At 46.5% G+C, this 25,460-nt stretch overlaps 1 pseudogene; it reads right to left on the bottom strand.

Moving 5' to 3' along the window:
• Positions 1-15,974: 15,974 nt before the first annotated feature.
• LOC114215951 (putative ribosomal protein eS26-like pseudogene) lies at positions 15,975-21,972 on the bottom strand (annotated as a pseudogene).
• Positions 21,973-25,460: the final 3,488 nt, after the last annotated feature.

Genomic DNA, 25,460 nt, shown 5'->3' with positions numbered 1-25,460 from the left:
CCTGAGTTCTGAGAGAGACAGCCTCCAGTGACAATGTCTTTTTGTCTAGCCAACTTCCAGTGGCCAGAAAATAAAATGTGTGAGGACAGGTAGAAGGAAGAGGGGGATGATTCATGGAGAAGACAGACGGAAAGCCTGTGGAGAGAAGGAGGAGGTGGTGGTGGCTGAGGCTGGTCCTTGGGGTAGGGTGCAGAGGGGCCATGGAGAGCGCATGCTCTGCAGCTCTGTAAATGTTAAGTGAACATTCCATGTGTCTGCTGAGAAATGAGCTTGTCATGAGAGGATGAGAGCTGATAGGACAGAGCTTCTCTTCCAGGGACCGTGGGTAGGCTTCTGAAAACACAAGACAAAGAATTCTCAGTAGCCTGGGGCTGTCTACAGTGGTTTGGTCCAAAGACAGGACTGGCCAGATGGGCTTGCTTGCACGAGTCCATAGGCAACATAAGATAGTGGAGGAGAAGTTCTGGTACATGATGTTGGATTATGGGGCATGCCTGTGGGCCTTTCTCCATTCTCTTTCCCTCCTCCCCTCCACTCTGTAGACCTAGATGTGTTCACAATCACCTTTAGAAGATTGCTTCTGGAAAAAAAAAAAGTTTGCATCAATGAATTTAGTTAGGAGGGGCTCATTTATTCCTGCCAGATGCAAATGTCAGAGGCCAGGTTCCCTTCCCTCATTTATTGCTGACTTGTTTTCCCTGCCATGAGCTTCCCAACTCTGCTTCCCACCCTGGCATGCCCGAGTTTTGATGCCTTTCAACCACATTTTTTCTTGGAGAAGTAAGAAGTCAAATATTATCCACTTGTGTCTCATCCCCTAGAGATCACTCCTCCCCATTCCTTTAAAAAACCAACTGCATAGCAAAACCAGTTTTCAAGAAATGCAACCGGGTAAAAGATTTATGCTTTTATATGGACAACTTTTCAAAGGGCGACTAACATTTTTGTTTTGTAAAGCTTGATCATTTTCTGTTGAGTTTCTAAGTGATTTTCAAGGCAAGGGTGACACCTGATAACATGGTTTGGGAAAGCTGGACTTTTAATAGGACATAAAGTATCATGGGTTCCTCTGGTTGGAAAGGAAAAATGTCAGCTAAGGGTCTTGTCTTCATTCTTTTCCTTTGCATTACTTTCCTCACTGCCTTAGACAGACTTGCTGAAACCATTCCCTGCAGTGAGTAATTACTCCGTTTTAAATATCTTGAGATTGATGTGACATCAATCCCTTTTCCAGAGACCAGCACACATCGGAGGTACTAATGCTGCCACTTCATCTTAGATTAAAACTAAGGTAAACTTAGTTAGATTAAAACTAAGGTACACCTTTAAGAAATAAAGCACCTGGTTGATCAGGTCCCTCCCCAGATAAGGGAAGTTCAGCCAGACTGAGGTCTCTGCAGAATGGTGAAAGGCAGCTCTGTTGTAGTGATGGGGCTGAAGGCTAGGTGGCAGAATAGATACATCATTTCAAACACACCTCCTTTCTCCAAGGGGGCAGAAGCAGACTCTGGTGAAAGTCTTTAGCAACGGGGACAGGGACGGGGGTTGGCGGGGGGGGGGGGGGGAGAGCAAAAGCACCAATAGAGGGCCACATCAATACCCTGTGGGTCCTCTGTACATTGCCCCGGCCTTGGCACTGCCTTTTGCCATGACAGCACTGATCCAGTGGAGGTGGGACACCTTCCAAGTCCCACCAGCAGCTATATTCATGATCACTGTACCTTGGAGACAGGTACGGCCAGGTCAGAACTTGATTACTTTGGGTTCATCAAAGAATGCCTTAAAGCTTCTCTGATGAATAATTAGAATATGACCTTCAGCCAAAGAGCATAAAAAAACGTCCTTTAAAAGTTTTTAAGTGTTAATTATGGCATATTTCAACCATTCAAAGAGCAGAAGATAGTGTAACAGATAGCCTCTACTCACCACACACATTTAACATGTTACCATGTTGCCATCCTTGTTTGAGATTCCGTTAAAAAGGTCTACGGTGTCACAGAGAACTGCTCCCCCCGCAACCCTGCACACCCCTGTCCCCCTGCCCGCCTCCAGCCCCTGCCTCTTTTCTCTGCAGAGGTAGCCACTCTTTTGAAAGAGTTTTGTATACTTTTGCACAGCCGTTTTCCTGGTTTTACATGAAGTTTCTTACCGAACAGAATTAGAATGATTTTGAGGGTGAAACCACGAGCTACTTAGAGTTAATTTTGTAGTGGTGCTTGTTATGGTGGCAATTTAACTACAGTCCACATTGACCCTAGGGCTGACTTTTGATGGAGCTGGAGCCAACTATGACTCAGAGTGACTTATATTTCTGTGTGAGCAATATACAAGTTAATAGTTTTAAGAATTGATGTTTAGAAGGCTTCTGGAACCATTCCAGGGAGATACGGCAGAATAAGGATGGCTCCATAAATACAGTTTCTGGTTGGAGGCCTTCTTGGATCATGGGATCTGACATGTTTGTACAATGGACAGCCCTAGAGCTGTGTTTGAATTTTGGAAAAATGAGATTAACCAGAAAAAGTGATCTGTTGTGATTTAAAGAAAGACCATGTTGGTAGATTCAGGTCTGGGAGGGAGGGGGATGGGCTACGTAGGGAAGATGAATCACATGGGACAGGAGGAGAGAGAGAGAGAGAGAATGTTAACTGCTTGAAGCAGATGCAGTTGAGCCCTGAAAAGGCCAAATAAAACCACAGCGCATGGGTGGAATCTAGGTTCCATTTACAATTCAAGGGAAAGAAGCCGTAAGGGCTAGTTTACCACCACTAGCCCATAGGGCAGATTTGTGTGATTTAGAAAAAGATACCCTTCCTCAAGACCCTTTGCATCTATTTGTCAGAAAATTGTTAAGAAATACAGACTTCGTTAGAATAGGAAACCTTACTCCCCCTTCCAGGAAATTGTCATAAGGAATGTGCATATCTATGATGTCTGCTGTAAATAGTGCCACTTAGATGGGACTCCTATTGTGCAGTACACAACCTGTGAAACTGTATGTAGTGGCACTGGTTGGAAAAGTTGAGCCCTGGTTTCCAAACCATCAGGAAACACTCTTTTTCTACTAGCGTGGAAAGGATTGGTCCAGTGACATGGTTTGATTCACTGCCAGAGTTGAGAAATGGGCTTGAGCCCCTTCAAAGCACCTGACTCTGACTGACTGTTCTCAGCTGGGTCAGTCTACACCTTTGTGCCATTCCTTAGAGAAACCATGCCTTTCCATGCTCCCATGTCTTTGCACAAACTGTTCGTTCTGACAAGAATGCGTTTCCCCTCTGTTCTGACTAGTGAACTAGTCATTACTAAAGATTCAAATGAAATCACATCTACTTTGACAGATTTTCCCAACTTTGACAGATTTCCCCAACTCACATGTATGATTTCCTAAAGACACCTAGCTAGCTATGTAGAGCATTTATCCTACACGGTCCTCTGTCCTTATCAGTAAAATGGGGAGAAGGGGAGACTTATTTCCTACCCGGTATGGTTGTTTAGAGCCTTGACCGAGGCAGTCTCTGTGAGCCTCGTTAGTGCTTACTCAGTATTACCTATGAGACTGAATCTTTCCCTTTAGATAGAATGTTTTGAAGCACCCGAGGTCTTACTCATCTTTATCTTATTTCCTCTTTTCCTTCTTTCCCTGCTTCTTGGCCGGGAGCTCCCAGAACAGTTCCTAGCACAGAAGTTCTTTAATAAATTACTCTTGAAATGAAAAACATTTACTGACCCCTAATTATTCCAACATTTTTTTAATCACCTAGTTCTATTTCTGCATCATCCTGACTGTTGGTAATGTCCATGTTGATGTGTTTCTATTTTGTCCCTTTATATACTAGTCTGGTCAACACTTTGTGTCTCAAATGTGAATCATTTAAATAACAGTATTTTAAAATCTTTTAAAATAACAGTAAATTCCAATATACTCCTTTTGTTGTACTTAAAATATGTTAATTATAGTGTAACTTAAATATGTACATATTAAGGCATAAGCTCCATAAGCTTATCTCACTGTAAAATCCAACAAATATGTAAATGAACTCAATCAAAACTGCAAACCCAACAAAACACAAAGTGATACCATTGATTTAGTGTGTGGATGTTTGGTTGATATTTTGTTGAAAAGAAATCACTCATGTCATGATTATGGTTTAACTGTTACAGTGCAAGTTTTTTGAGCTTGGCATATACATGTTTGATGTCCTGTTTGATGATTTAATTATCTCGCTATTTTTTTAAAAACTACAGTGGAGTCATGGCTTATGTAGTGGTTAAAGTCCCCTGGAAATACAAAAATTGAGTATAATAAAAATTCCCCGTGAGAACTCCTTCAATCACTTGCCAAACAAAATGGTCCTGCAACATCTTCACTTTCATGGCACGGCATTGTGTCCCCCTACTTGGCCCCAGTGGGTTGTCTCAGGGTCGGGCCCACATCCACTCTTGAGCCCAGTGACAATGAACATGGTGCCATTTGGCTCTCATGCCTTTGAAGACGGAGCAAGTTTTCTAGAGCTGCATGCAAGGCTGACTGATGTGGGGAATCTGCACATAACTGAGTGAGTGACAAGCCTCGGACAAAAACAAATATAAAGAACATGAACAGGGATGCCCGGGTGGCTCAGTTAATTAAGCATCCGACTCTTGGTTTTGGCTCAGGTCATAATCTCAGGGGCCTGGGATCAATCCCCTCGTCTGGCTCTGTGCTCATTGGGGTCTGTTTGGGATTCTCTCTCCCTCTCCCTCTGCCCCTTAACAACCCCCCAGCCCGCTGCTCATGATCTCTCTCTCTCTCAAAAAAATTAATTAAAAAAGAAAAGAACATGAACAGTCTGTACTATGATGGCGGGGAGGTGTGTGTTGGAGGTTGCACACAGAGATGGCATGAGGCCAAGCGAGGTGGCCACCGATTTGCTGGTAAATGCAGGTGCTGTAGTGGAGGTACCACATACAGCATGAATATCACAACTCACTAGACCCTTCTACTTGTATAGACTTAGAGCAGGTAAAGGCACCAGTTTGGCCACCAAGCAGGGCAGGGAAGCATCTTCACCATAAGCCAACCAAAGAGACAACATCTATTTGGAGTAAGGATTGAGAGGCTGAGGGGAGAGAGGTGGTGTTTACCCGGTTAGGGGACACTGGGGTGGAAGACAGGTTTCCCTGAGCCCCATGTTTTGTTCTCACTTTTGTTTTGATGATAACTTTATTTTTAAAAAAATTTTAAATTAAATTTTAACTCCAGTATAGTTAAGATACAGCATTATATTAGTTTCAAGTGTACAATATAGTGATTCAACGCTTCCGTACATCATGCAGCCTGAGCCCCAAGTTTTGACTACTACTGTCCTTTCAGATTAAAGCAGCTCAGCCTCAAGCAAGTTACTTGACCTTCCCCTGGCTCAATTTATTCTTCTGTAAAATGGGCTATGGTACCTATCAATGGGTTGGCACGATGGTTAAATGAGATAATCTCTAAATCACTTAGCACAGGGCGCCTGGGTGGCTCAGTTGTTGAGCGTCTGCCTTCGGCCCAGGTCATGATCCCAGGGTCCTGGGATCGAGCCCCGCATCGGGCTCCCTGCTCCGCGGGAAGCCTGCTTCTCCCTCTTCCACTTCCCCTGCTTGTGTTCCTGCTCTCTCTGTGTCTCTGTCAAACAAATAAATAAAATAAAAATCTTAAAAAAAAAAATCACTTCGCACAGCACTGTTCTGTAGTGTATTTTCTAGGGCTGCTGTGACAAAGTCCCACAAATGACTGAAGTTTATAGTCTCACCGTTCAGGAGGCTAGGACCTTAGGATCAAGGTATCAGCCGGGCCCGGCTCTCTTGGAAGGCGCCAGGGAAGGATCTGTTCCAGCTTCTCTGGTAGCTTCTGGTAGTTCCTTGGCTTGTGGCAGCCTGACTGCAGTCTGCACATGACTTACACCCTGTGTGTGTGTCTGCGTCCAAATTTCCCTTTTTAGAAGGACCCCAGTTATAATTGGATTAGGGGCCACTCTACTCTAGGATGACTTTGTCTTAACTGATTACACTTGCAATGGATGTCCCTCCTTCCAAACCCGTTCACGTTGTAAGGGACTTGGGGTTAGCACTTCAACATAGGAATTTGGTGGGGGGGGGCGGTCATAATTCAACCCATACCACATAGAAGTGCTCAAGTGGTAGTTATTATTCACAATACCTTCTCCAAACACCTTTTCATGGGGTATTTTTAAAAGCCAGGTCTGCGTCTCTGTTCTCATTGTCTTTTCAGACTTTGATTATGTCTAGAAAGAAAGTGGCCCAAGAGTAGCTCATTTGACTGTGGGCCTCAGTACTGTGCTGCCCAGGGTCTAGAGCAGCGGTGGGTACCTAACAGACCCAGTGAGTGAGTGTGGGTAAATGAATGGGTTCTGTTTCTCTCTTCCTTTCTACTTACTGTTTTTATTTCTCAGTAGCCAGCCTCTCTCCCTAGTTACCTTTTCCAGATTGCCAAAGTATTAAAGGCAAAGGACATGAAACCAAACAAATTTTAATTTCCTTTGTTGGTAATTATTAAATCCTCCATGATCACGTGCTCACTGCAGCCAGTTAGAAACCCACCCAGATGGCAGAGGGCAGCGGGGGAGCTGGTGGCGGTGGGGGGTGGAAGTGCCTGTGCTGGAAACAGCTAGAGCCCACTCTGGACCCTTCCTGGGGTTTGATTTTGTCCAGGGCTGGGGGTTTGGATTGGAATGTGTAGGGCCCACGCTGAGTGGCAAGAAGCCAATGAGGTCAATATTGGCTCTACTGGTTGAAAATCAAAGTCAAAATGAGGGGCCACAGGCCTGGAAAGGTAAAGGGGCTTTATGAGGTCGTCAGAAAGGGGTGTCAGATGCCCCGTTCATCTGCTACAATGACTCTGCGTCCACAAACCACCAGTGCTGGCCCCAAAGATGGGGCTACCTGTATCAGCCGGCGCCGGTTCTGAAAACATGTCAGGAGTTGTGTGAGTCTTGGACTCAGGCAGGAACTGGAGTGTGAAACGCAGACAGAAAATGCTCTGTATTCTAGAGATCCAGAGATGAACTGTCATAGGCTAAGGAGCTCTGAGGTGGTGTCGGGACTCAATCCCCGACTCCCCGCAAAAGAGAAATGAGTGAAAAGGCACTAGTAATGTACTGGCATCTTGGAGGTCCCTATGTATCTATCTACCTAGTTGTTTTCTCACAGCTATAGAACCAATGTCCCAGATGCACACAGCCCCCAGCCAGAAGCAGGAAGGACCCAGGCTGGCTGGGGGCCTGGGGAGAAACATGGGTCCAGAAGGGCGGTAACAAAGCAGTAATTCACTTTCAGCCCATGAGTACCATTTGGGGCCAACTAAAACAGTGTGGGCTCACCCTCCCTGACTTACCAAAGATTTAACTGGTTATTTCACTTTATTTAAAAGCATTTGTATTGTGGAGAATCTCAGACACACACAAAAGTAGACAGAGGAGTATCACAATCCCCATGAGTGCATCCCTCAGCCTGAACAACCATTATTCCACAGCCATCCTGCCCCATATACATGGCTCCACCCCTGCTCTCCATTTCTACTGACTGAATTCTAACCTACAGTGAAAATGTAACTCTTCAGTTTCAGGTACACCATTATATTGATGGAGCTTCTTCTTACACCCTGAAAATTCACCCAGACATTCTTGAATGATAAGTAGGAAGATAGATGATGTTCTTCTGTATTATGGAGCAAGAATTTGGTGACCAATAAAGGAATATCTGAGGAAAGTGGGCGTGTGGAAGATACATTGACTTTGAGGTTCTAGAATCTGGACATCTGAGAGGATGGCGTGGGAGGCAGATGATCCGGGCAGAGGAAGCACTGGAGAAAAGTGGAGAGAAGGAGGTGGATAGGGTACGTCCGGGGGAAGCGATTCTGAGCACGGACAATACAGCAGGGCTGGTGGGAGAGACCTGGGGACCATCCACACAAGTGTGATAATAAAAGTATGATCTCCCAGAGGGAAGGCTATGTGCAAAAAAGAGCCCCACGGTCTGGGCTTAGGAGGAGAAGTCAAGTTTTACCTGCAATCATACATGGTTTTGCAGGAAGGCCTCTGCTGTGGTAGTGCTGGGGGAGGAAGGGCGGGTGGAGGACACCTGTTTGATTTGATCTTGCTGAAGGAGCTCAAGAGCTGGTCATTATGCCAAGGTAGGAAGAGGTTGGGATGTATGGAGAGACATGAACATTTGAGACAGCTGGGAGGGACTGGAGGGGAGGGGGGACTGCTGGGAGACAGGGCGGGGTGGGGGCGTGGCTGCCTGCGCCATCTATCTCCCAGCAACTCCCCAGAAACCAAGTCCCTCTACGCACACCAAAAAGTGTCTATTCCAGCTCTGAGAGCGAGAGAGAGAGCGAGAGAGAGAGAGGGACAGAGACAGAGAGATAGCGTGTGTGTGGGGAAGCACCTCTGCAGGTTTGAATTTTCTAACTTTAGGGAACATCTAGACCCTTTCTTAAAGAAAGCTCACCTGATTAGTTCAGGCTCACTGTGGATAATCTATCTTTGAATTTACTCGGTCAACTGCAAATGAATTACATCTGCGAAGTCCCTTCACCTTTGCCATTTAAGATAGCTCAATTACAGAAGTGATACCCCATCACCTTGGCCATGTTCTAGTGGTTAAAAGCAAATCACATATCCCACCAACACTTGGGGTGAGGGGGTGGGTTTTACAAGAATATGGGTCATGGGGGTCATCTTTAATTCTGCCCACCATGATGCTTGACAGGTCAATGACAGTTTAAAAAACATTTTATTTTATTTTATTTTATTTTATTTCTTAGGTCAATGACATTTTTATCCTCCGGTTTTCTACCAGTAAAGTAATAGGACTCTGATTCCCTGTACCAGTGCTCAATCTCATGCATAGGCCCAATTGTCAGGAGAGAAAAGATTTGAGAAAGGAAGAGACATGACGTTTTCCCGCTTCTGAAGTTCTGTAGTGTTTCAAAAAAGTCAAAGGAGGCTACCAGTTAGGGGACGCAAGTCAGCAAGCATCTAATGAGAGCACTGTAACACGAGTCTCTGTCCTTCACTTTGTGTTGCGAGGGACACAAAGATGAGTGTGTTTCCTAATCGCGGAGCTCTTTATAGTTTTCTTTGGGGGATCAGACACATATAATTGATAAAAAGTGGTCTAAAGGCCACATCTTAGGAGGTGCAGGAAGTAGACCACATCTTGATAATAGTGACCATAATCCACACACCTTGATAGAGGTCCTGTGGTTTCTGGTCATGTAAGCACCGCCTGTCTTTCTGATTGCCCTGGGGAGTATGGCCAACTCGGGGGAAAAACACACAAAGACTGTTAATGCCAAGCTGTGCTTGGGCATTGGCTGACATCTGGTCAACCCCACAGTCACAAAGCTGCACAGACCTGCATTGCAGGAGAGACAGACCGCTCCAGTGAACCGTTGGGTTTTCCAGCTCTAACTTCCAGGGGTTATTCAAAGTGTCAGGGGTGTGAGTGGAGCAGAAGGCATTCAAGAGAACTGACGAGGAGTGTTTGGACTGGGAGTGGTATCTGCTCCCATCCTGAGGCTGGCCCAGCCCAGCCCACCTCACCCCTAAGTCTCTGAAGTGTGCTACCTGGATGGTGAGCTAAGCCAATGCTTGGCAGGAGGGGAAGGAGGCTGTGTGGTCTGGCAAAGAGCAGAGAAAAGGGGCAGAGGGACCAAGCCTGAATCTGCCGCTGACTCACGGCACCTCTCATGCCAGGCATTTCACCATTTAGTCCAGATGGAAAATGAGGAAAAGACCCAAATCAGGATCTCACTGAGAAATCCAGATGCCTTTCAGGAGAATAAGCAGGGCAGTCCTCCTCTCTCTCTCTCTGGTCTCTCTTTCCCTGTTTCTTTAAGAATGTCTATGTGTCTGTTTCGGGGTCTTTAGGGGTAGGTGCGTGTGCTTTAGCTTTCATCATTTCTCTCTGTTCCGCTTCCTCTTACTTTCTGTGTGGATCAGCTTTAGGACTTGATTTTGACCTCAACCTCTGTCATTGTCTTCAGGTAGGATTGGGCAGAGCTCTTTGTGTGGCCTCCCCTGACCCCCCAAGGCCTCTTTAGCTTCCTTTCCAGTTCAAGTGAAGTCTGGGTTTCTGGCATATCTTCCAAGTGCTGTGTCTCAGCAAGCCTCTGCCCCTCATCTTGACAATGGAAAAGTTGGGGGTCAGGGGAATAGAAAAAGCTCTCAACCTGGCAAAGGCCTTGCAGGGCTCTGGTTCTGTCTGTTGCTGAAGCAACGGCAGGTGTTTTTTTTTTTTTTTTTTTTTTTTTAATAGGCACTTCTGGCACAGGAACAAAGAACAACAAAAATCACTCCTTTAAAGTAAGTACTTTTCTATGGCCTTGGATTTCATTTTTCTCTGCTGCCCTTTGCCTCACTCTCAAGATCCTCAGATAGGCCAGGCTTCTTCCACTTTTTTGTCCTTATTTACTCAGGAAAAACATGTCATTTTTTTTCTCTTGGCCTTCCTGTCCCTTCCCATTCTTCCTCACTTGGGCTGATTTTGGGTGAAAAATCCCTCATATTGTCTACATTTTATTTGAGTCCATGTACAGAGGGAGAACCTTGTTCTGTGGTCAACTGTATCTACAAATGCACTAGTCAGGAGTCCTACAGGCCTGAGTTGGACCATAGCACCTCCACCCATTAGCTGAGGGACCTGGTGAGTGACCTTTCCGAGCTTCAGTTTTCCTTACCTGTAAAATGGGAATAATTAGCCCACTGTGCAGGGTTAGTGGGAATACTAAACAGGATAACATATGTAAAACTCTTAGCATACCGCCCACTAAATGGATGGCCTTCTGACCTGAAGTCCCAATTTGTCATACTCATTGTGGATAAGGGAGAGTGTGTCCTCTTTTAAAGATAGCCTTAGCTCCCCCTGTCAATGTATTCCTCTTTCCCTTCTTACCAGGTATTGTGATGATTGTTTTGCCTCTGCTCATGGGTAGCAAGACTCAGGGCCTTGAACCCTCCCTGCCCCATCACAGCGATTGGTTCGGGGAAGGACACCTGACCCCATCAGGATTCATTCATCAGTGAGCTGGGCTCATTAGATCATCTCTCATAAATGTGAGTGAAAGGCACAGAAGGAAGGATCAGTCAGTCGTGGTCATGGGAGCTGAGAAGTCTTAGGAGACTAGGCTATTGAGGCAATAAGATGAACAAATGCTCAGTGGCAAGTGAGGACGATTTGCAACCAACAGGCCAGAGACATGTAAGAATGGCCCAAAGTCACAAAGCCTTTTGGGTTTCTTGTTCCAGGATCCTATGATGTTTTCCCCGTGATTCCGTGACATTCCTAATATCCTTTCAACAGCCCCTCTCTCCCCTTAAACTAGTTAGAGAGGGTTTCCATTTTTTGCATCAAAAGAGCTTTCACTAAAACATCTTCATGGATTTTCTGATTTTGGGGTCTCCTGGGCTGTCACAGAAGTCCTCTTCTGCCATCTTGAAGAGTGTTGGGATTGTGTATTTTTATGGCATGTTGACTCTGCAAGATGCTCCATGATCAGTGTTCATTATTTAGTCAATTTTCATAAGCAGAAATCTTCCACTCTTAGGAAACTCCTGAAGAGTCCCAACACTGGTCCTCTTGCTGAAGGTTGAACCCATCTTCCATCATTCTTCTTATTCCCTCTGGGAGCCTTATAGTTCTTTCTTTTTCCTACAAATTATGTGGGTTCTCAGAGATCTTCTTTCTGCATCCTAAAGACTCTGACTTTCTCAGGGGAGAAGTCCTGGAGGTATAAAATCTGTTTGAAAGCTTTAAGCCATATCTTATCCTTGAAAGATGACTGATGTTTTAGAACTTGACCCTATCCTTCTGAGAATTCACCATATATTCACAGATATCATCTCTTTGGTCCCTCTGACAATATCTAGTTAGTTAGGTTAAACCCATTCTACCAACCTGGAAGTAGAAGCTCAGAGGAAGACTGGTTGGTAGTATGGATCTCTGAGGCAAGTCAGCATTAGAAACCCTGGTAGAATGCTTCCTTCCCCAACAATCACAGGCTCACTGCCAAGCTGCCAGCTAGAGATCTAAGCCTTGGGCAGAGCTCATTGCAGGGTGAGTCAAAAACGCGAGGGAGTCTTGTCCACACGTGCCCAGCAAGAGGAAGGCCCCCAACAGAGCTGTTTCAAGGAGCCCTATCAGGGATTTGGGAGATCTTTGCTCTTCTCCACAAGGAGAGAGAGCTCATCAAATTGGAGGATGCATAGCTGTCCAAGTGATGAGCAGGGGAAGGATTTAGAGATAGACCATGGTCACGCTTATGGAGTTTAGGGTTAGGGGCCCTTCATAATAGGCACAAAACACATCTAGCCCTTTAACAATAGATCTGCTAAGACAGCTCCACTGTTGTCCTGGACATCTCTGTGATGTTACCTTAGAAACCAGCCAAGCCACTTCTTTGATTTTCTCCAGCACCTGGGAATTAAACTCTTCACATGAACCAAGACTTTCAGCCTTTTCTTAATCCAAACCAGTACTGTCAGGGAGGGAAAGTTTAGAATGAGAGAGATACTAATCTTTTGGGATAACAAACTCACATTTGGCGAGCTTGAGCACCCCCACATCTCTAATCTTTGAGTCACTGACCATATTCCTGAGTGAGATCAGGAGGAAGGTAGATGGTAAAAGGCCTTAAAATAACCTGCTCTTCCCTGGATCCTCAGCCCTGGCAATTTTCAGGTGATTATATGAAAATAGGGAGAATTCACAACAGATCAAAGTTGATGTTTATGGTAGAGGTTCTGTGTGGGGCTAAGTAAGAGTGCTTCTGTGGGGGACCTAGAGGTAGGTGCCTTAGGGTTAGGGATGTTAGATGAAATATAGGATGGCCAGTTAAATTAGAGTTTCAGTTAAACAATGAATAGATTTTAGTATATGTCCCATGCAATATTTGAGACATCCTTACATTAAAATTTGTTGTTTCTCTGAAATTCAAATTTAACTGGGTGGCCTATGTTTTTATTTTTACCTGACCACTCTATCTGGGGTGGGCCAAATTCCTGGCATCTCTGGGTTTGTGTAAAGGGGGTATGCACATATGTTTGTATGTAGAAGGCATGGGTACCAAAGCAAATAGGAAGGGTGTGTCTGTATCTCAGGAGGAAACACTATCTAGGGCAGAAGTCATCTCAGTGGTTTTAGTTTTTGGCTTTTGAATGAGTCCAAAATTATTAATTTTCTATTTCCAAACATTTCCCAAGAACTTGAAGATCCTTGGAGTGTTCCAAAGGCCTTCGTGAAACTTGGGCAATTGGTCTCCTATGTTAAATTTCCCCACTAGGTCATTTGGAAGAATGAGTTAGCTGGGATTCTTAGAGTAGTGTGTGGATCTTTCCTTCCTCATTTTATCATTATTTAGAATTGTTCTCATTAAACTCCTCTTTCTTCTCAATGAGCCACTGGGGAGATGAAATATGAAGACAGAAGCTGTAGGAGCTTAGGCACAATTGGGGAAAAATAAATGGACTGTTCTTAGAGGTTCCAGCACAAGAAAGAGGGGCATCCAGCAAGGGCTTTGTGGGTGCGGTGAGAACAGACTCTGGGCTAGGACTCAGGGAAACTGGCAGGGGATGAGTCAGTCTGCGGCAGGTCTAGGAATGGAAGAGTCTACACAGCTGGCTCTGGGCTGTGCAAAGGGAGTGGCAAGTGAGGGCTTTTAGCTCCAGGCTCGATCCTGGAGGAGGAAGGGGAGGGGCAGGCAGCATTACACATTGCAACCAACTCCAAAGCATTGCCCAGAGCTTTTTGGTTGCCCTGGAATGGAGGGGTAAGCTCAATCACCAGTCTGGGGTGTCTGGATCTTTCTGTTCAAGAGAGATTTGCCACTGTTTGTTGCTAGCTGTCAGATGACTTGGCCAGGGTTAAGTGGTGTTAAGTGCGGGATGGGTGAGGAGGCGGGCTGGTCCCAGGTTTCTAGTCCTGGCAAGTTGTCCCTGAATGCCTGGGTAGGACATGCTCTCTGAAACCAGTTGTTCCTGTGACATCCTATGGGGGCATCTGGTTCTCTCCTTGGTGACCTTCTCTGGGGATACATGGTCCCAGCTCTACTACCTGGGAGCACACAGCCTGTCTCAGCATGGAGCTGCCTAGGTCACAGGGTGGCTGTTCAGGCCCACCAGTGTCTCACTTCCCGGACCCAGACCAACACACCTGGCTGCAGATCCTGGAAAACTTGGGTTTGGTCAAGCTGGAGACTCAACCTCTTAGTGCAGGTGAATGACAAGATTCCTGCTGGCTTCCCTGCACCTCCGAGTTCCTGGCCAAAGCAGGCACCAGTCAGTTTTCTGCAGACCCTGCCAAGAAGTTCCCTTCTCTTTGCCACATCTTTGACTCCCATTTAACTGAGGGCCACAGAAAAACTGATACATCCCTTTGGCAGTTTCTTCATCTGTAAAGTGGTGGTACCTCATCCATCCCCTAGTCTCAAACTAGGGCCTCTCTTCCTGAAGCCTACGATGATGTAGAGTAAGAATCTCTTTGCCAAGGCTCTGGGGATTGCCCTTCACATATCCATTTTCTTAAATTTGGAGATTCGTGAAGATCTTGAGATATAATTCTTGGGAATGTCAAGGGTTTACTGTACAGCAAAATATGGATAATGTGTTATCTCTGGCTGCTGGGATGGATGATCTTAAGTGTTTATATCTTTTGCATGAGGATGTATCACTTGTACAGGGAGAAATAAACATTACTTTTGAAGGCTGTCTTAAGGGGGAGCAGTACAGGCTCTCCTTTGTTACCCCTTTTCTGAACTATGCTGACAGGTGAGCAGATTTTTGTTTTTGTAAGGAGGCAGGGATTCAATTGATGACCTCTGGAAGGCCCGTCCAGCAGATGAGTCTGTGCTCAGTGCACACAGCCAAGTCATACCTCTCTGCAGGAACATGTTGCCAGGAGCCTGAGCCAGAGGAGGAAGAGGAGAGAGAGCAAGAGAGTGGGGAAGGAGGAACAGAGGAGGGGAAAAAGGAGAGTGAGAGAGCAAACCGCACTGTCATGGAGAGCTTGAACCTTTCCTTTCAACCTTTCTCTTGTAATTAGCCAGTGCCGCTGGAGGGGAAGACGTTTTGGTGAGTTGCAACTTGTTGGACTCCAGTCCTCAGGATGTTTAAGGCTGGCTCAGTGTTTGGGGAAAGCTCATTTCTCAGATGGCTCCTCCTCTCTGTCTGTCTTTTTATTTCAACTCCCCACCCAGAGGGCCTTTGTGAAGGGTTGAAAACTTTCTAGTGTCTTGGCCAAGAAGCCTTCTGCCTTCGGCTGGCCTGGAGGTGCAGGGGAGGACCTGGTTGAAGCAGGATTCCCTCCAACAGTGATTTGGGAGCCAACTCCTCAGAAGTCTTGGGGGACCAGTGCAGAGAGGGTCCTGGCGGGGGAGGTGGGCTCCAGTAGGCCAGGTGCAGTCTGGTCCGTTCCTCCCAGGCAGGGATCCTCTCGTGGCCCCAGGGAGCGCCGCGCAAACGTCTGCCTACTGGCCGCATTGCAAGGTCCGTGGCCAGCAAGAGGGTGACTTCTATGACTGTGGGTCCACAGGGTAGCGTGCCTGAATGGCCTGATGGGGAGAGCAGGGCCTCCAAAGTCAGAGGGCTGGATGTCAATCCTGATGCTCTGCTTCCCACTGGAGTAACTTGCAGCCATTTACTTAGTCTGTGTCTCAGTTTCCTCATCTGTCAAATGGGTATAAGGTAATATACTGCCTTCAGGAGGTTGCCCAGGATAGCCCCTGGCGCGTCATGAGCAGAGATATAAGCTTCTATTATTACTACTCTTGCAGGAAACTGCATGGCTCTTGCTGATGGACAGGGCACACCTGCCTTCCGGCCCCACCCAGAGCCCGGTTGCCAGAGCAAGGACTGAGGTTCCGTGCCAGTGAGAACTTCCAGCTGTACCCGGCTGGTGGGGCCCCTGGAAGCCATGGCACTGCCTGCTCCGCATTAGACCAGGGCGGTGCTGCTGACGAGGCTGCCTGGAGGCGGCTGCACAGGCAGGAAGCAGAGGGCCCTGTGGGGATTCCGGCTGGCACTGCTCCTGGCTGGGGAATCACTCCTCTCCGGCTTATCTGGTTGGCCGTGTCTGGCGCAAGCCAGAGCGCAGAGCCCTAACCGTCGCTCCTGAGCAGTGTCAGCCAGGTGAGCGGCGTCAGCCAGGTGAGCAGCAAGGGTCACAGGGGAACAGAAAGATTCTTCGATGTCATCGACTTGCATTTGGTGTGAGAGGCCTGGCCAGTAACCAGAGCCATACTACCACTGAGAGCCTATGTGGCGCCCAGCGCACTGCGATCGATGGATGTCCCTTGTCTTCACAGCTACCCTACAAGAAGGGATAATCATTCCTGTGTCAGGGACGACCAGCTGATACTGAGTGAATTTAAGCTACATACCCAAAGACAGACTGCGTGGGGGGTGCTCTGTAAGGGTTGGAATGAATCGTAGGATTCCAAAGCTTGAGTTCTTAATATAGTAAGAGGAACTGATGTGAATGGGGCAGCTGCTATATGGGTTATTTTACTGATGATTTTACATCAACCACAGGGCAGTGTGTCTCTTATAGATGGGGACCTTGTGGGTGGGGAGGTCAGACCAGACTTTTTTGATCACCTTCTTTGGCACTGACTAGCCCCCTCCAAGTGGCCTGCAGGGCAAGTCTGTGTGCTCCCCAGAAACCCTTTGTTTATCACTCAGAGAGCCCAGGGAGTCCCAGGACTCTCTGGCCCATCCCACATGCCCCACAGGAACCTGCCTGGGGCGCCCAGCAGACCACAAACTCATTAAGAGCCCCGCTGCTTCTTGTCCACTGTCTGCACTGCCTGATACATAGTAAAACTTAATAAATCCTTTCTAAATGGAGTGGATCTCTGTAATAATAGCTGACATTTATTGATCGCTTACTATATGCCTGTTGTGTAGAATAGAATACATGGCCTCACCTGTGCGGTCCTCATAACAACCTCATATGACAGATGATGCAAGTGAGGCTCGAAGTGAAACTGACTTTCTCAGTGTCACTAAGCAGCAAGTGGAAGAGTTTGGGGTTCCAAATCCTGTGCTTGTCCGTCTGTGGCAAGCCCCTCATTAGGGCTTCCTTCCTTCCCCCTTTCCTCTCATCTCCCCAAGGCTTCAGGAGATAGTTTTTCCTAGTCCCTTTCTCTGTCCCCTTTCTCAGGGGAGAAAGAAGTTTGTAGAATGCCCATCTTGGAGCAGGTCCTCGGAAGTCATCAGGAACCGGCCAACACAATTTTACTTCTTGTCAGGCAAAAGGTACTTTATTTGTTTACTTATTTTTATTATTAAGTTTTTAATTTTAATTCCAGTGTAGTTAACGTACAGTATTATATTAGTGTCACATGTACAGTATAGTGATTCAACACTTCCATACATTACTCCAAGGTCATTGTGATAAGTGTACTCTTAATGCCCCTCCTCTATTTTCCCCATCCCCACGCCCCCGCCCCACTCTGGTAACCAGCAGTTTGTTCTCTATAGTTAAGTCTATTTCTGGGTTTACCTCCCTCTTTCTTTTTTCCCTTTGTTCATTTGTTTTGTTTCTTAAATTCCACATATGAGTGAGATCATATGGTATTTGTCTTTCTCTGACTGAATTATTTTGCTTAGCATTATACTCTCTAGCTCCGTCCATGTTGTTGCAAATTTTCATTCTTTTTTATGGCTGAATAATATTCCATATCTACCACCTGTTCTTTATCTATTCATCTATCGATGGACACTTGGGTGCTTCTATACCTTGGCTATTATAAATAATGCTGCAATGAACATCGGGTGCATGTATCCCTTTGAATTAGTGTTCTTATTTTCTTTGGGCAAAGACCCAGTAGTGCGATTACTGGATCATAGGGTAGTTTTATTTTTAACTTTTTGAGGAACCTCCATACTCTTTTCCACAGTGGCTGCACCAGTTTGCACTCCCACCAACAGTGCACGAGGGTTCCTTTCTCTTCACATCCTCGCCAACACTTGTTCCTTGTGTTTTTGATTTTAGTCATTCTGATGGGTGTGAGATACTATCTCATTGTGGTTTTGATTTGCATTTCCCTGATGTTTGAGTGATGTTGAGCATCTTTCCATGCGTCTGTTGGCCAGCTATGTATCTTCTTTGGAGAAATGTCTGTTCATGTCTTCTGCCCATTTTTAAATTGGGTTATTTGTTTTTTGGAGGGTTGAGCTATGTCAGTTCTTTATATATTTTGGATACTAATTCTTTCTCAGACACGTCATTAAGCAAAAGGCACTTTCGTCGACAGGCCAGGCCAGTCATCTTCGGTACTGCTCTATTACTCTTGCTTTCTCCCTATTGCCACCATCCCTGTTTGGGTCCTAAATCCATGCCTCTTGCTCAGATAGCTCTCCGAGCCCCCAGGATCAGGGCTGTCACTCTGTCTTGTGAGGGAGCGATGGTTTCCAGAAGATGCACCCTTCCTTCCGGCTCCCTTTATCTTTTCTCTCCCTGTCCATCGTCCTCCCCAGGCCCTCAAAGGATCCTATCAGCTCCCTATTGCTGCTATAACAAAAGACTGAAAATTTAGTGGATTCAAGCCACACAAATTTATTGTCTTCTAGTTCTCACGGTCAGAAGTCAGAAATGAACCTTAAGGGGTTAAAGTTAGGGTGACAAGAGGGGTGGTTCCTTGTGGAAGCTCCAGAGGAGAATCCGTTCCTTGCTTTTTCCAGTTTCAAGCTGCCAGCATACTTTGGCCTCTTGGCCTTTGGCTGCCTGACTCCAGTTTCTGCTTCTGTCATCACTTCCCCCTCTCACTTCTGTATCACCACTGCCTGGCTCTCCTCAGGACCCATGTGATGACATCATTGCCTCCACTCAGCTAATAATCCAGGACAATCTCCCCATCCCAAGATCACTGGCTTACATCTGTAAAATCCCTTTTGCCATCTATGGTAACATTCATAGATTCTGGGAATTAGGACAGGGACACCCTGAGAAGGCATTATTCAGCCTACCACAGGGATGGCTTGTGCTTCTAGAACAGCTCTCTACTTACCTGCCTGTGCGTTATACCAGTAAATAAAGCTACTATTTACCAAATGTGGACTCTGGGCTTGGAGCTGGACCAAGCGCCCTGTGTGCTCCACCTTGCTGACTCCTCACGACCCTCTGTGATGCTGTGACTTTTAATTTTATTATCATTTTGCAGAGAAGAAACTCAAGCCTGAGATTTAAGCGATTTGCTTGAAGTCACACACGGAGTAAGTCAAGGACCTGAAATTTGAATCCAGGTCTGTTCGATTCCGAGATCATTCCCTTTGACATTCCACTCTCCCTGCTATCGTAGCCAGCCCTGAAGAAGGCCCCAATGATCCTTGATCACTCCCTGTGTAGGCCCCGTCCCACACTGTACCAGAATTAGCCAGTGTGACCAACAGAATTCCATGAAAGTGAGTGTGTATGTCTTCTGAGGCTAGTGCATCAGAGACTTTGTAGCCTTTGCCTTGCTCTGTCTTGGACACTTGTTCTGGGGAGCTAATCACCACGTCATGACCCCTTCCAGGCAGCCCTGTAAAGAGGTTCATCGGTTGAGTAACAGAGGCCTCCTGCCAACAACCAGCACCAACTTGTCAGCCATATGGGTGCCATCTTGGAAGTGGATGGCCCAGTTACAGTCAGGCCCTCAGATGACTGCAGGCTGGGCCGATGTCTTGACTATAGCTTCATGAGAGACCCAGAGTCTACACCACCCAGGTAGCACACTCTTAAATTTCTAACCCACAGAAACTGTGAGATGATAAACATTTCTTACTAGTTTTAACCAGTACTTCTTGAAGTAATTTGTTACACAGCTATATATGATGAATACAAGGCCCAAGTTCTAGTAATCTGGGCAGGTTTTGCTCTGAGATCTAGCTATGTCAGAAGAGGCGCTGGTCAGGCCTTGCCCCTCCGAAGCCCATGTTCCATTCCAGCAGGTGAGCCACCCAGCCCTGGAGAGGAGAACCCAACAGTTCCAGAATATTCCCCCTTTCTGAACCACTTTCCACAAAGAACAGAAATACCTTTCATCTATTACCCTGCTGTCCTAAAACCATCAATGGCTCCTTAATGCCTATAAATGGCTCTTCCAAGCCCAGACTCCTTAGTCTGGCATTCACCCTCCCTCTCCCCTTCATGGCCCTTATGGTCTAGTTTCCTATTGCTGCCAGGCTGACCCTTCAAGCCTGGTGGGACTGAGGTGTTCACCACTATTGCAATCTCTTCTCAGTCAGCTTGCATGTACTTCTAGACCCTTGTCACCTGCAGATGAATGAACAAATACAGATGGGAATCTGCTAAGTACCAGGGGCTAATGATGGATGTTTCTACATTCAGTGTCTCCATCTGCACAACAAGCCATTTTTTACAAAGCAGGAAATGACCTGCCGAAATCCCAAGGGAAGTAAGTGACAGAGTCAGGCCCACTCAGCCTTGTGGCTGGAAGTTCAGTGTTTTTCCACTGTACCATCTTGCATCTGACTCATAGTTTTATGGAATTTTACAGTTTATAAAGCCCCTGCTTATTGTATTTTTTTTTCTATTGAGCTTCACAACAATCCAGTGTGTTAGATGGGGCAAGAATTGGTTACCCCATTTCACAGATGATAAACCTGACATGAGGAAGAGGATTTGTCCTCATGGGGACAAGTGTCAGAGCTGTGATTCCAACTTACTATCTGTCTCCAGACCCACTGCTCTTTCTTCTGCCTTCCTTTCGTACCTCTGCCTAAATCTACCACAGATTTTTGTATATAATTGATGTCCAGTGCTTGTTTGCTGGCTGCTGATTGATTAAAATTTTAATGTAGTCTTGAGTAAGTGGTGCCAAAGGGGGGTCTGGTATCTATGGAATTACCTATGATAACTGAGACTAACTTTACAGAAGAACTTAAATGGGTATAGCAGAGATGTATAAAAGGTCGATAGTCAAGAAAAGTGGACCAAGGGACGCTATGGAATTAACTATAATGGGAATCTCTAAAAAAGCCACCCTTGCCTGGGTCCAAGAAAGTACAGTTCATTCTTAGGGGCAGGAGGATGGACAAAATGAGCCATGGAGGGTCTGGGTAGCCCAACATCCACACCTCCATGAAATGGTTATCATTGGTATCCAAGTTGCTGAAGCAGAGCAAAGAGGAGGAAGAAGCTTGTGTCTCTTTTTTTGTTGGATACTTCTTGTCCCTAGTACTCAGGGCTTGAGTTAATGAAGAAGCTGTTCTACAAAGAGGTCCTTTGAAGACAAAGTCATACAGGATGAAGTTCCATGGGCTATGAGGCCTCCCAGGTCATCCTGTCCATACGCCTGTCCTTAGATATACCAAAATACTCCAGTAGGTGCTCAAGAAATATTTGCTAAATGACTGAAAGGATAGCTGTGACTTTTTCCTGTCTCTATAGGGCTCTGATTCCATTACACTCTGTCTTGGATACCCATTCCAGTTCCACTTGACCTTGTTGGGAACCAAACCCAACCAAACTCCAGTCCAACCAAACCCAGTAGACTCTTGTCCTGCCCTCTGTGGAACTAGTTCATGACTGGCTCCCCGAGCCATATGATCGTCTCAACCCCTGGGTTCTTTTTTCTTTTCTTTTCTTTTTTTTTTTTTTTCCAGAGAACAGTTTTTCTTCAGCACCTGCGGGTTTAATTTGCGGTGGGGGGTGTTTGGTCCTCTGTGCCTCACAAAAGTACCTTGCTGTGAATGGCATGGTTTACACAGAAATGGAGTTTCACATACAGCTTGGGAAGCACACGGGTGTTGAAGACACTAACCTCAGAAATGTCCCTGATGGTGGTGGCCTCTACTATGTTTTGAATAATGGACTTCTTCATGGCCTTGTCTCTGGGCATGTGATAGACACAGCAGGTGTAGCGAATAGGCTGTCCATGGCTCGTCTCTTTGTGGTACAACTGTTATTCCTTTTTTTCTTGGTCATCTTGGAAGGGAAGACCTGAGAGAGCTTGATCTGGGTTTTTGAAACACCTTTTCATTCAGGTTCAGAACTTACTTGGAGTAAGAGATGCGAAGAGACTCAATGAGTACAGCAGAGCAAGCAACCTGGGTGCCTTGCACACTCAGCCTCCCTTTCATAGTCCAGGCTGCCGTGTGTATTTATGAACAGTGAGGGTGCGAGGACCAGTCCTCAGATCACAGCGTGGAGTGGCACCAAAGCCTCCATCTGGGAGCCAGGAGACATGGGATGAATTCAGGATCTGCGACATGCCAGCTGGTGAGTGTGACCTCCAACAGCATCTTCCTGCTCTGGGCCCTGGGTTCCTCTCTGTGAATGAGAGGGTTGGAGTTTTGCATTCTGTTATCCACTTAACCACTGTTCTTGACCATCTATGATGTGCCAGGTACTTCAATGATACAACAGTGAACAAAATACAGTCTCTGTAATCACGGAGTGTGTGCAGGGAGAGGGGCTGAAAAAACCAAGTAAAGCAGCAAGCAAGTAGATAGCAGATGTAATGCAGGTGAAGTGAGTGTGATGCAGGTGAGTATAGCAGGTAAGTGGGGAGCGAATGATGGGGCCTCCCTTAGATAAGGTCAGTGTGGCAGCCATCCCCCAAGAGCTGCCATTTGAGCAGAGACCTGGACAAAAGGAGGGGGCAACCCATGCATGTACCTGGAGGGGTGAATACGCAGAAAAGGAAGAGCAAGTGCAAAGGCCTTTAGAAAGGAACCGGTCTGGTGTGTTTAAGAAACCGCAAGGAGGCCAGGTGGGAACCGAATGCAGAGAAGTAGCCAGGGGGCCAGACCATGTTAAGTACTTGGGACTATAACCCGAGCGACTGGGGAAGCCATCAGGGCACTGAGAGCAAGAGACTGGCATGGGCTGACTTGCGTGTTAAGAGGGTACATTGATCCCTGAGTTGTACAGCCATGGGCTTCTCCTAGTGCTAAGCTAAGCAGATCTGACTTGGCAGGGGTGGGCTGGGATAGTCCCAAAGCTAGGTCCTTCCTGGGAGGCAGACTTTGTGAGCTATGCCAGGACAGACTGCTGGGACCTGCCTGCTCAGGTCTCATCCTGTCACTGCACCTGAGCCTCAGCCCCAGACCTCACCGGTGTGCAGAAACACAGAGCTAGCTGACAAATTAACCCATGCCTCCCAAACCATAGGCCACAGCAGCTGCTAGGTTGAGGTGTGGATACTTAGGGGTTAGATGTTTGGTGCTTCAGCCACTTCCAATTGATCTGTTCTTTCCTTTCTAGAAAAACCCTCCCCTTTTCCCACCTCTTCCTTTGTTATAACTTCCCCCATCCCCATCTTTATTCCTCTGGTTAGTTCCCTTTTCTTCCTTATCTATGCCACCCCTGAGGATTATACCCATCTCTTTGAAGCCAGGAGCATACCAAGCAAACCTAGTAAGATGGACTCACTGGTCCATAGAAAAGTTAGGACACTTGCGATGGGTCTCAGAACTAGAAAGTTGTAGGCTCTGTATCTGACGTGAGGAGGTGTGCTCTGGAACCCTACTGAGACAGATCCATTGTGTTGTCTCCCAGTGGGCACCAGGGAGTGGCTGGCTGTGATGATACCCAAGGCCCTGGGAACACAGAGGGGGCAGCGTGGTCCAGCTGCAGAGGCGGGCAGACAATCAGGGGCGTCTTCACAGATGAGGGGGTGCTGGAAATAGGTTTTTGAGAGGTGAGTGGGATTTTGCCAGGCAGAGAAGGGATGTGGCGGCATGAAGGGGGAGGCCGAAAGCAAGGGGATTAGGAAAATCTGAGCTGTGTTTGGGGAGCAACCGGTCAATAATTGAAATTAAATACCAGCAGGGATTACCTCAGTGGAAAAATCAGACAGACTGGTTGTCTGACCTGATCCTATAGTTTTCGTTTTGTTTTTAAGTAACCATCACTAAATAAACAGAATAAATGCAGATAATTTTCAGGTAATAAAGGAGATTAAATATTTATATTGTGTTCAGGTCAAAGAGTAAATAAAAGAAGGGGAGAAGTAGGGGGAGCAGGCTGGGGTTGGGGAGGGGTCGGGGATATGGAGTTCCCTGTTTAGACAAGATGGTGTCCGGTCAGTCAACGACATCTGATCCCAAGAGTCAAAAAAAAAAAAAAAACATCTGGGAAGCCTGGTTGAAAGCATCCAAAACCCTCCACTCAGTTGGAAAACCACCTCTCCAGTCTCCGATGCCCTTTTCCTAGAAATAGTTCGTCATTGAGAGTATTAAGTGAAGAAGGGATTTAAAGAGAAAAACTTCTGATTCATAAGACCTGGTATTTATGCCATACCTTTCTCCCATGAGCTCAGATTGCTGGAGGGGAATTATGTCCCTCATTCCTCACAGCCTCATCCCTGCCTCACACTGGTTTTCCCCCAGACCACTCCCTTGCAGTGCACCCTGGAGAGAGAGGTGGGGCCCTGGGTACAGCTTTTGGGGCTGGCATGGCAATGCGGTGGGACTGCTGGATAGTTAGTCTTGACCTCTGGGCCTCGGGTCCCAAGGCTCTGCTGTCTTTGCTCTCTTTCCACCCCAGGCCTGGAAAAGAACATCCGTCCACTCATCCACAGTGAGCACCTCACACCAACCGTACTAGAAATGGGTGTCCCCCTTTTCTAGAAGTGTCCAGAAAACACCATAGCCTTCTTTGAAGGTGTATCAGAGCCCCAGTAGAGAGAGAAACTTCTTCTCAGTACCTAACTCAAATATCTCCAGCTGGGGTAGAATGCCATTCTTTTGGATCTTGTCTAAAGTTGGCACAAAGTACAGGTGTCTTGTCCCTCCTACTTCAAGAAGTCCCTGGAACCTCCCCTTCACTGGCCAATTTTTAACATTATTTGGTTGGATCCTCCATCTTGCAACCCAGAAAGCTAAGCTTCTCCAAAGCTGACAAAGGGGAAGCTCTTGCATAGCACCCGCTAGAGGAGGTGGGCTAATGAGTCAACAGTTCTTTGTTGAGTACTCAGTGAGTGCAGAGCCCTGCCCTAGGTCTTGTGGCAGATGTTACTCAATTATGACAGGTCCTGAAGGAGCTTTTGGAAGGTGGTAAAGCATGTGTCCACCAAAACCTAAACATCAACTTAAGAGTTAAATGTCAATGCAAGTTACCACGAGGGAGAGTTCTGATGAGTGTGTGACCCCAGGGGCTGGAGTGAGTGGGCAGGACAGACTGCATGGGGAAGATGGGACTGGAGTGCAGAATATATAGGGGAGATAGCTGAGGTCACCCATTCCTGTCCTATAGGTGTGGCTCTAAGTGTCTAAGTGAATGCATTTACAGCTGTCATTAGTTATTGTATCAGTTAGGATCTGCTCAGTTGCAAGTAATAGAAAATTTCCCTGAAATCTGCTTATGCCAAGATGGGGATGTTTTTAGCTTATATGATCAAGAAGTCCAACTGAGTGATGGACTTCAGGCATGGCTCCAACAGGGCTTCTGCTCTCTGTGATTCTCTCCGG

Source organism: Eumetopias jubatus, unplaced genomic scaffold, assembly GCF_037043125.1.
Source record: "Eumetopias jubatus isolate StellerSeaLion01/CBP00866 unplaced genomic scaffold, mEumJub1_p1.0 scaffold_3, whole genome shotgun sequence".
NCBI lineage: Eukaryota > Metazoa > Chordata > Mammalia > Carnivora > Otariidae > Eumetopias > Eumetopias jubatus.
This window is presented reverse-complemented; position numbering and strand designations above follow the sequence as displayed.